Below are 8326 nucleotides of genomic sequence, written 5' to 3' on the forward strand. Positions count from 1 at the left end.
TCAGGAAGGAGGTACAGGAGCCTCAGGACCCACACCACCGGGTTCAGGGACAGTTATCACCCCTCAACCATCAGGATGGAGGTACAGGAGCCTCAGGACCCACACCACCTGGTTCAGGGACAGTTACCACCGCACAACCATCAGGCTCCTGAATAAAAGGGGAAGAACTACACTCATTTCTGATAATCCCACATCTTTATCTCCAGCTCTCGTCTGCACAGTTTGTCGGACGCTGATGCCGTTTATGGTGACTATTGTATAGGTCGGCCGAGCACCGCCGTGGGGGAGAAAAAGAGGGTCGTGGCCCCGTAGGTGCTCGGAGCAGCAATTGCCCTTTACCCCCTCGGCTCCTGCGTCCTTGTGCGGGACGAAGCACAACTTCCCAAACTTCAGGAAACAAGTTTGGGCGCCGGCCCAATCAGGAAGCCGAATGCTAATGAGGTGCGGCAGTCCCCGGATGAAGAGTGGAGCCGCTTGTCAAAGGGAGGCATCCGAACGGGGTTTCTGCCGCTGGGAGGATGAGCGGGCCGGGATGGAGGGGGAGTAGTGCGAGGTAGTGAGGGCGGGTGAGTAGCCACCCTCAGTGTGAGGGGTGTGCGAGCGGGCTGGAAGGAGGATGGGGGAGGAGGGCACGCTGGTTATAGCTCTTTTACTACTTGTCCAGAAGGTTCCCGCCCATCGTGGCAGGAACCGCCCCTTTGGAAATGAATGACAGATCGGTCTCTCTTCCCGTTGGCTGCCGGTGCGTTAGCCTTTCGCTGATTGGCGGTCACGGCCCGCTGCGGCCCGTATGCGCTGGGCTTCCGGATCGCGTCCTACCGCTTCGACACTGCCATTGGCTCCGCACCCTGCCAGTCTTTCAATCCCCACGCCGGCGCACGGACTCATTGGTCGGGAGCCTCCCCCCACCCCCCTCCGCGTGCTCCCCGCCGTTGATTGACAGCTCATTGTTTTTCCTCCGGCGGCTACCGCACGCCGCTTCCGCGTGCCCGCTTCTTTCCTCCCCCCTCACTTCCGGCCGGCCCCCTGACCCCTGACCCCCGCCTGATTGGCAGACGCTTCCCGCCGCGCCGGTTGATTGACAGCCAGCTCAACAACAACGTGTGCTTTTTAAAATCCGCTTTTCTTTTAATAAATCATCTTTTTTGTTGTTGTTGTTTACAGTTTGTCTAATGCAGGTCTGCAAGACAACGGAATGCACAATAACGGGGGGGGGGTGAGCATTTTAGCAAAATCAGTTTTAACATCACTGGCAAATATAGTGAAATTTGTAAGGTTTACAACGTGGGTACAAGGCAGAAATCAGAGAAATATTTTCTCCAACTATGGAGCAAGAAACTGAGTTACATTAAGTAGATATGTCTACTTAAATAGTTCACTAAAGATGAGCAATGCTAAGAAGACAGCAATAAAGTGGGTTAGTGCCCAGGGGTTCAATGTGTGTTTAGGAATCCGACGGCAGAGGGGAAGAAGCTGTTCCTGAATCGCTGAGTGTGTGTCTTCAGGCTCCTGTACCTCCTCCCTGATGGCAGAGGGGAAGAGGCTGTTCCTGAATCACTGAGTGTGTGCCTTCAGGCTCCTGTACCTCCTCCCTGATGGCAGAGGGGAAGAAGCTGTTCCTGAATCTCTGAGTGTGTGTCTTCAGGCTCCTGTACCTCCTCCCTGATGGCAGAGGGGAAGAAGCTGTTCCTGAATCTCTGAGTATGTGCCTTCAGGCTCCTGTACCTCCTCCCTAATGGCAGAGGGGAAGAGGCTGTTCCTGAATCTCTGAGTGAGTGCCTTCAGGCTCCTGTACCTCCTTCCTGATGGAGGAGGGGTATAAGCTGTTCCTGAATCGCTGAGTATGGGCCTTCAGGCTCCTGTACCTCCTCCCTGATGGCAGAGGGGTATAAGCTGTTCCTGAATCGCTGAGTATGGGCCTTCAGGCTCCTGTACCTCCTCCCTGATGGCAGAGGGGAAGAGGCTGTTCCTGAATCGCTGAGTGTGTGTCTTCAGGCTCCTGTACCTCCTCCCTGATGGCAGAGGGGAAGAGGCTGTTCCTGAATCTCTGAGTGTGTGTCTTCAGGCTCCTGTACCTCCTCCCTGATGGCAGAGGGGAAGAGGCTGTTCCTGAATCTCTGAGTGTGTGTCTTCATACTCCTGTACCTCCTCCCTGATGGCAGAGGGGAAGAGGCTGTTCCTGAATCTCTGAGTGTGTGTCTTCAGGCTCCTGTACCTCCTCCCTGACGGCAGAGGGGAAGAGGCTGTTCCTGAATCTCTGAGTGTGTGCCTTCAGGCTCCTGTACCCCCTCCCTGATGGCAGAGGGGAAGAGGCTGTTCCTGAATCTCTGAGTGTGTGTCTTCAGGCTCCTGTACCTCCTCCCTGACGGCAGAGGGGAAGAGGCTGTTCCTGAATCTCTGAGTGTGTGCCTTCAGGCTCCTGTACCCCCTCCCTGATGGCAGAGGGGAAGAGGCTGTTCCTGAATCTCTGAGTGAGTGCCTTCAGGCTCCTGTACCTCCTTCCTGATGGCGGAGGGGTATAAGCTGTTCCTGAATCGCTGAGTATGGGCCTTCAGGCTCCTGTACCTCCTCCCTGATGGCAGAGGGGAAGAGGCTGTTCCTGAATCGCTGAGTGTGTGTCTTCAGGCTCCTGTACCTCCTCCCTGATGGCAGAGGGGAAGAAGCTGTTCCTGAATCTCTGAGTGTGGGCCTTCAGGCTCCTGTACCTCTTCCCTGATGGCAGAGGGGAAGAAGCTGATCCTGAATCACTGAGTGTGTGTCTTCAGGCTCCTGTACCGCCTCCCTGATGGCGGAGGGGAAGAGGCTATTCCTGAATCGCTGAGTGTGTGTCTTCAGGCTCCTGTACCTCCTCCCTGATGGCAGAGGGGAAGAGGCTGTTCCTGAATCACTGAGTGTGTGTCTTCAGGCTCCTGTACCTCCTCCCTGATGGCAGAGGGGAAGAGGCTGTTCCTGAATCTCTGAGTGTGTGCCTTCAGGCTCCTGTACCTCCTCCCTGATGGCAGAGGGGAAGAGGCTGTTCCTGAATCTCTGAGTGTGTGTCTTCATACTCCTGTACCTCCTCCCTGATGGCAGAGGGGAAGAGGCTGTTCCTGAATCTCTGAGTGTGTGTCTTCATACTCCTGTACCTCCTCCCTGATGGCAGAGGGGAAGAGGCTGTTCCTGAATCTCTGAGTGTGTGTCTTCAGGCTCCTGTACCTCCTCCCTGATGGCAGAGGGGAAGAGGCTGTTCCTGAATCTCTGAGTGTGTGCCTTCAGGCTCCTGTACCTCCTCCCTGATGGCAGAGGGGAAGAGGCTGTTCCTGAATCTCTGAGTGTGTGTCTTCATACTCCTGTACCTCCTCCCTGATGGCAGAGGGGAAGAGGCTGTTCCTGAATCTCTGAGTGTGTGTCTTCATACTCCTGTACCTCCTCCCTGATGGCAGAGGGGAAGAGGCTGTTCCTGAATCTCTGAGTGTGTGTCTTCAGGCTCCTGTACCTCCTCCCTGATGGCAGAGGGGAAGAGGCTGTTCCTGAATCTCTGAGTGTGTGCCTTCAGGCTCCTGTACCTCCTCCCTGATGGCAGAGGGGAAGAGGCTGTTCCTGAATCTCTGAGTGTGTGTCTTCATACTCCTGTACCTCCTCCCTGATGGCAGAGGGGAAGAGGCTGTTCCTGAATCTCTGAGTGTGTGTCTTCAGGCTCCTGTACCTCCTCCCTGACGGCAGAGGGGAAGAGGCTTTTCCTGAATCTCTGAGTGTGTGCCTTCAGGCTCCTGTACCCCCTCCCTGATGGCAGAGGGGAAGAGGCTGTTCCTGAATCTCTGAGTGTGTGTCTTCAGGCTCCTGTACCTCCTCCCTGACGGCAGAGGGGAAGAGGCTGTTCCTGAATCTCTGAGTGTGTGCCTTCAGGCTCCTGTACCCCCTCCCTGATGGCAGAGGGGAAGAGGCTGTTCCTGAATCTCTGAGTGAGTGCCTTCAGGCTCCTGTACCTCCTTCCTGATGGAGGAGGGGTATAAGCTGTTCCTGAATCGCTGAGTATGGGCCTTCAGGCTCCTGTACCTCCTCCCTGATGGCAGAGGGGAAGAAGCTGTTCCTGAATCTCTGAGTGTGGGCCTTCAGGCTCCTGTACCTCTTCCCTGATGGCAGAGGGGAAGAAGCTGTTCCTGAATCACTGAGTGTGTGTCTTCAGGCTCCTGTACCTCCTCCCGGATGGCAGAGGGGAAGAAGCTGTTGCTGAATCACTGAGTGTGTGTCTTCAGGCTCTTGTACCTCCTCCCTGATGGCAGAGGGGAAGAAGCTGTTCCTGAATCACTGAGTGTGTGTCTTCAGGCTCCTGTACCTCCTCCCTGATGGCAGAGGGGAAGAGGCTGTTCCTGAATCTCTGAGTGTGTGTCTTCATACTCCTGTACCTCCTCCCTGATGGCAGAGGGGAAGAGGCTGTTCCTGAATCTCTGAGTGTGTGTCTTCAGGCTCCTGTACCTCCTCCCTGATGGCAGAGGGGAAGAGGCTGTTCCTGAATCTCTGAGTGTGTGCCTTCAGGCTCCTGTACCTCCTCCCTGATGGCAGAGGGGAAGAGGCTGTTCCTGAATCTCTGAGTGTGTGTCTTCATACTCCTGTACCTCCTCCCTGATGGCAGAGGGGAAGAGGCTGTTCCTGAATCTCTGAGTGTGTGTCTTCATACTCCTGTACCTCCTCCCTGATGGCAGAGGGGAAGAGGCTGTTCCTGAATCTCTGAGTGTGTGTCTTCAGGCTCCTGTACCTCCTCCCTGATGGCAGAGGGGAAGAGGTGTTCCTGAATCTCTGAGTGTGTGCCTTCAGGCTCCTGTACCTCCTCCCTGATGGCAGAGGGGAAGAGGCTGTTCCTGAATCACTGAGTGTGTGTCTTCAGGCTCCTGTACCTCCTCCCTGATGGCAGAGGGGAAGAGGCTGTTCCTGAATCTCTGAGTGTGTGCCTTCAGGCTCCTGTACCTCCTCCCTGATGGCAGAGGGGAAGAGGCTGTTCCTGAATCTCTGAGTGTGTGTCTTCATACTCCTGTACCTCCTCCCTGATGGCAGAGGGGAAGAGGCTGTTCCTGAATCTCTGAGTGTGTGTCTTCATACTCCTGTACCTCCTCCCTGATGGCAGAGGGGAAGAGGCTGTTCCTGAATCTCTGAGTGTGTGTCTTCAGGCTCCTGTACCTCCTCCCTGATGGCAGAGGGGAAGAGGCTGTTCCTGAATCTCTGAGTGTGTGCCTTCAGGCTCCTGTACCTCCTCCCTGATGGCAGAGGGGAAGAGGCTGTTCCTGAATCTCTGAGTGTGTGTCTTCATACTCCTGTACCTCCTCCCTGATGGCAGAGGGGAAGAGGCTGTTCCTGAATCTCTGAGTGTGTGTCTTCATACTCCTGTACCTCCTCCCTGATGGCAGAGGGGAAGAGGCTGTTCCTGAATCTCTGAGTGTGTGTCTTCAGGCTCCTGTACCTCCTCCCTGATGGCAGAGGGGAAGAGGCTGTTCCTGAATCTCTGAGTGTGTGCCTTCAGGCTCCTGTACCTCCTCCCTGATGGCAGAGGGGAAGAGGCTGTTCCTGAATCTCTGAGTGTGTGTCTTCATACTCCTGTACCTCCTCCCTGATGGCAGAGGGGAAGAGGCTGTTCCTGAATCTCTGAGTGTGTGTCTTCAGGCTCCTGTACCTCCTCCCTGACGGCAGAGGGGAAGAGGCTTTTCCTGAATCTCTGAGTGTGTGCCTTCAGGCTCCTGTACCCCCTCCCTGATGGCAGAGGGGAAGAGGCTGTTCCTGAATCTCTGAGTGTGTGTCTTCAGGCTCCTGTACCTCCTCCCTGACGGCAGAGGGGAAGAGGCTGTTCCTGAATCTCTGAGTGTGTGCCTTCAGGCTCCTGTACCCCCTCCCTGATGGCAGAGGGGAAGAGGCTGTTCCTGAATCTCTGAGTGAGTGCCTTCAGGCTCCTGTACCTCCTTCCTGATGGAGGAGGGGTATAAGCTGTTCCTGAATCGCTGAGTATGGGCCTTCAGGCTCCTGTACCTCCTCCCTGATGGCAGAGGGGAAGAAGCTGTTCCTGAATCTCTGAGTGTGGGCCTTCAGGCTCCTGTACCTCTTCCCTGATGGCAGAGGGGAAGAAGCTGTTCCTGAATCACTGAGTGTGTGTCTTCAGGCTCCTGTACCTCCTCCCGGATGGCAGAGGGGAAGAAGCTGTTGCTGAATCACTGAGTGTGTGTCTTCAGGCTCTTGTACCTCCTCCCTGATGGCAGAGGGGAAGAAGCTGTTCCTGAATCACTGAGTGTGTGTCTTCAGGCTCCTGTACCTCCTCCCTGATGGCAGAGGGGAAGAGGCTGTTCCTGAATCTCTGAGTGTGTGTCTTCATACTCCTGTACCTCCTCCCTGATGGCAGAGGGGAAGAGGCTGTTCCTGAATCTCTGAGTGTGTGTCTTCAGGCTCCTGTACCTCCTCCCTGATGGCAGAGGGGAAGAGGCTGTTCCTGAATCTCTGAGTGTGTGCCTTCAGGCTCCTGTACCTCCTCCCTGATGGCAGAGGGGAAGAGGCTGTTCCTGAATCTCTGAGTGTGTGTCTTCATACTCCTGTACCTCCTCCCTGATGGCAGAGGGGAAGAGGCTGTTCCTGAATCTCTGAGTGTGTGTCTTCATACTCCTGTACCTCCTCCCTGATGGCAGAGGGGAAGAGGCTGTTCCTGAATCTCTGAGTGTGTGTCTTCAGGCTCCTGTACCTCCTCCCTGATGGCAGAGGGGAAGAGGTGTTCCTGAATCTCTGAGTGTGTGCCTTCAGGCTCCTGTACCTCCTCCCTGATGGCAGAGGGGAAGAGGCTGTTCCTGAATCTCTGAGTGTGTGTCTTCATACTCCTGTACCTCCTCCCTGATGGCAGAGGGGAAGAGGCTGTTCCTGAATCGCTGAGTATGGGCCTTCAGGCTCCTGTACTTCCTCCCTGATGGCGGAGGGGAAGAAGCTGATCCTGAATCTCTGAGTGTGTGCCTTCAGGCTCCTGTACCTCCTCCCTGATGGCAGAGGGGAAGAGGCTGTTCCTGAATCTCTGAGTGTGTGTCTTCAGGCTCCTGTACCTCCTCCCTGATGGCGGAGGGGAAGAAGCTGTTCCTGAATCACTGAGTGTGAGTCTTCAGGCTCCTGTACCTCCTCCCTGATGGGAGAGGGGAAGAGGCTGTTCCTGAATCACTGAGTGTGTGTCTTCAGGCTCCTGTACCTCCTCCCTGATGGGAGAGGGGAAGAGGCTGTTCCTGAATCACTGAGTGTGTGTCTTCAGGCTCCTGTACCTCCTCCCTGATGGCAGAGGGGAAGAGGCTGTTCCTTAATCTCTGAGTGTGTGTCTTCATACTCCTGTACCTCCTCCCTGATGGCAGAGGGGAAGAGGCTGTTCCTGAATCTCTGAGTGTGTGTCTTCATACTCCTGTACCTCCTCCCTGATGGCAGAGGGGAAGAGGCTGTTCCTGAATCTCTGAGTGTGTGTCTTCAGGTACCTGTACCTCCTCCCTGACGGCAGAGGGGAAGAGGCTGTTCCTGAATCTCTGAGTGTGTGCCTTCAGGCTCCTGTACCCCCTCCCTGATGGCAGAGGGGAAGAGGCTGTTCCTGAATCTCTGAGTGTGTGTCTTCAGGCTCCTGTACCTCCTCCCTGACGGCAGAGGGGAAGAGGCTGTTCCTGAATCTCTGAGTGTGTGCCTTCAGGCTCCTGTACCCCCTCCCTGATGGCAGAGGGGAAGAGGCTGTTCCTGAATCTCTGAGTGAGTGCCTTCAGGCTCCTGTACCTCCTTCCTGATGGAGGAGGGGTATAAGCTGTTCCTGAATCGCTGAGTATGGGCCTTCAGGCTCCTGTACCTCCTCCCTGATGGCAGAGGGGAAGAAGCTGTTCCTGAATCTCTGAGTGTGGGCCTTCGGGCTCCTGTACCTCTTCCCTGATGGCAGAGGGGAAGAAGCTGTTCCTGAATCACTGAGTGTGTGTCTTCAGGCTCCTGTACCTCCTCCCGGATGGCAGAGGGGAAGAAGCTGTTGCTGAATCACTGAGTGTGTGTCTTCAGGCTCTTGTACCTCCTCCCTGATGGCAGAGGGGAAGAAGCTGTTCCTGAATCACTGAGTGTGTGTCTTCAGGCTCCTGTACCTCCTCCCTGATGGCAGAGGGGAAGAGGCTGTTCCTGAATCTCTGAGTGTGTGTCTTCATACTCCTGTACCTCCTCCCTGATGGCAGAGGGGAAGAAGGCTGTTCCTGAATCTCTGAGTGTGTGTCTTCAGGCTCCTGTACCTCCTCCCTGATGGCAGAGGGGAAGAGGCTGTTCCTGAATCTCTGAGTGTGTGCCTTCAGGCTCCTGTACCTCCTCCCTGATGGCAGAGGGG

General features: G+C 55.5%; 1 non-coding gene across 1 annotated transcript; it reads left to right on the top strand.

The window, feature by feature from the left end:
* The first annotated feature begins 632 nt into the window (after positions 1–632).
* On the top strand, positions 633–698 carry LOC132389847 (U7 small nuclear RNA). The gene has a single exon (XR_009510711.1). It is a non-coding gene; the product is annotated as a U7 small nuclear RNA (small nuclear RNA).
* Positions 699–8326: the final 7628 nt, after the last annotated feature.

This window comes from Hypanus sabinus, unplaced genomic scaffold (genome assembly GCF_030144855.1).
Source record: "Hypanus sabinus isolate sHypSab1 unplaced genomic scaffold, sHypSab1.hap1 scaffold_676, whole genome shotgun sequence".
NCBI lineage: Eukaryota > Metazoa > Chordata > Chondrichthyes > Myliobatiformes > Dasyatidae > Hypanus > Hypanus sabinus.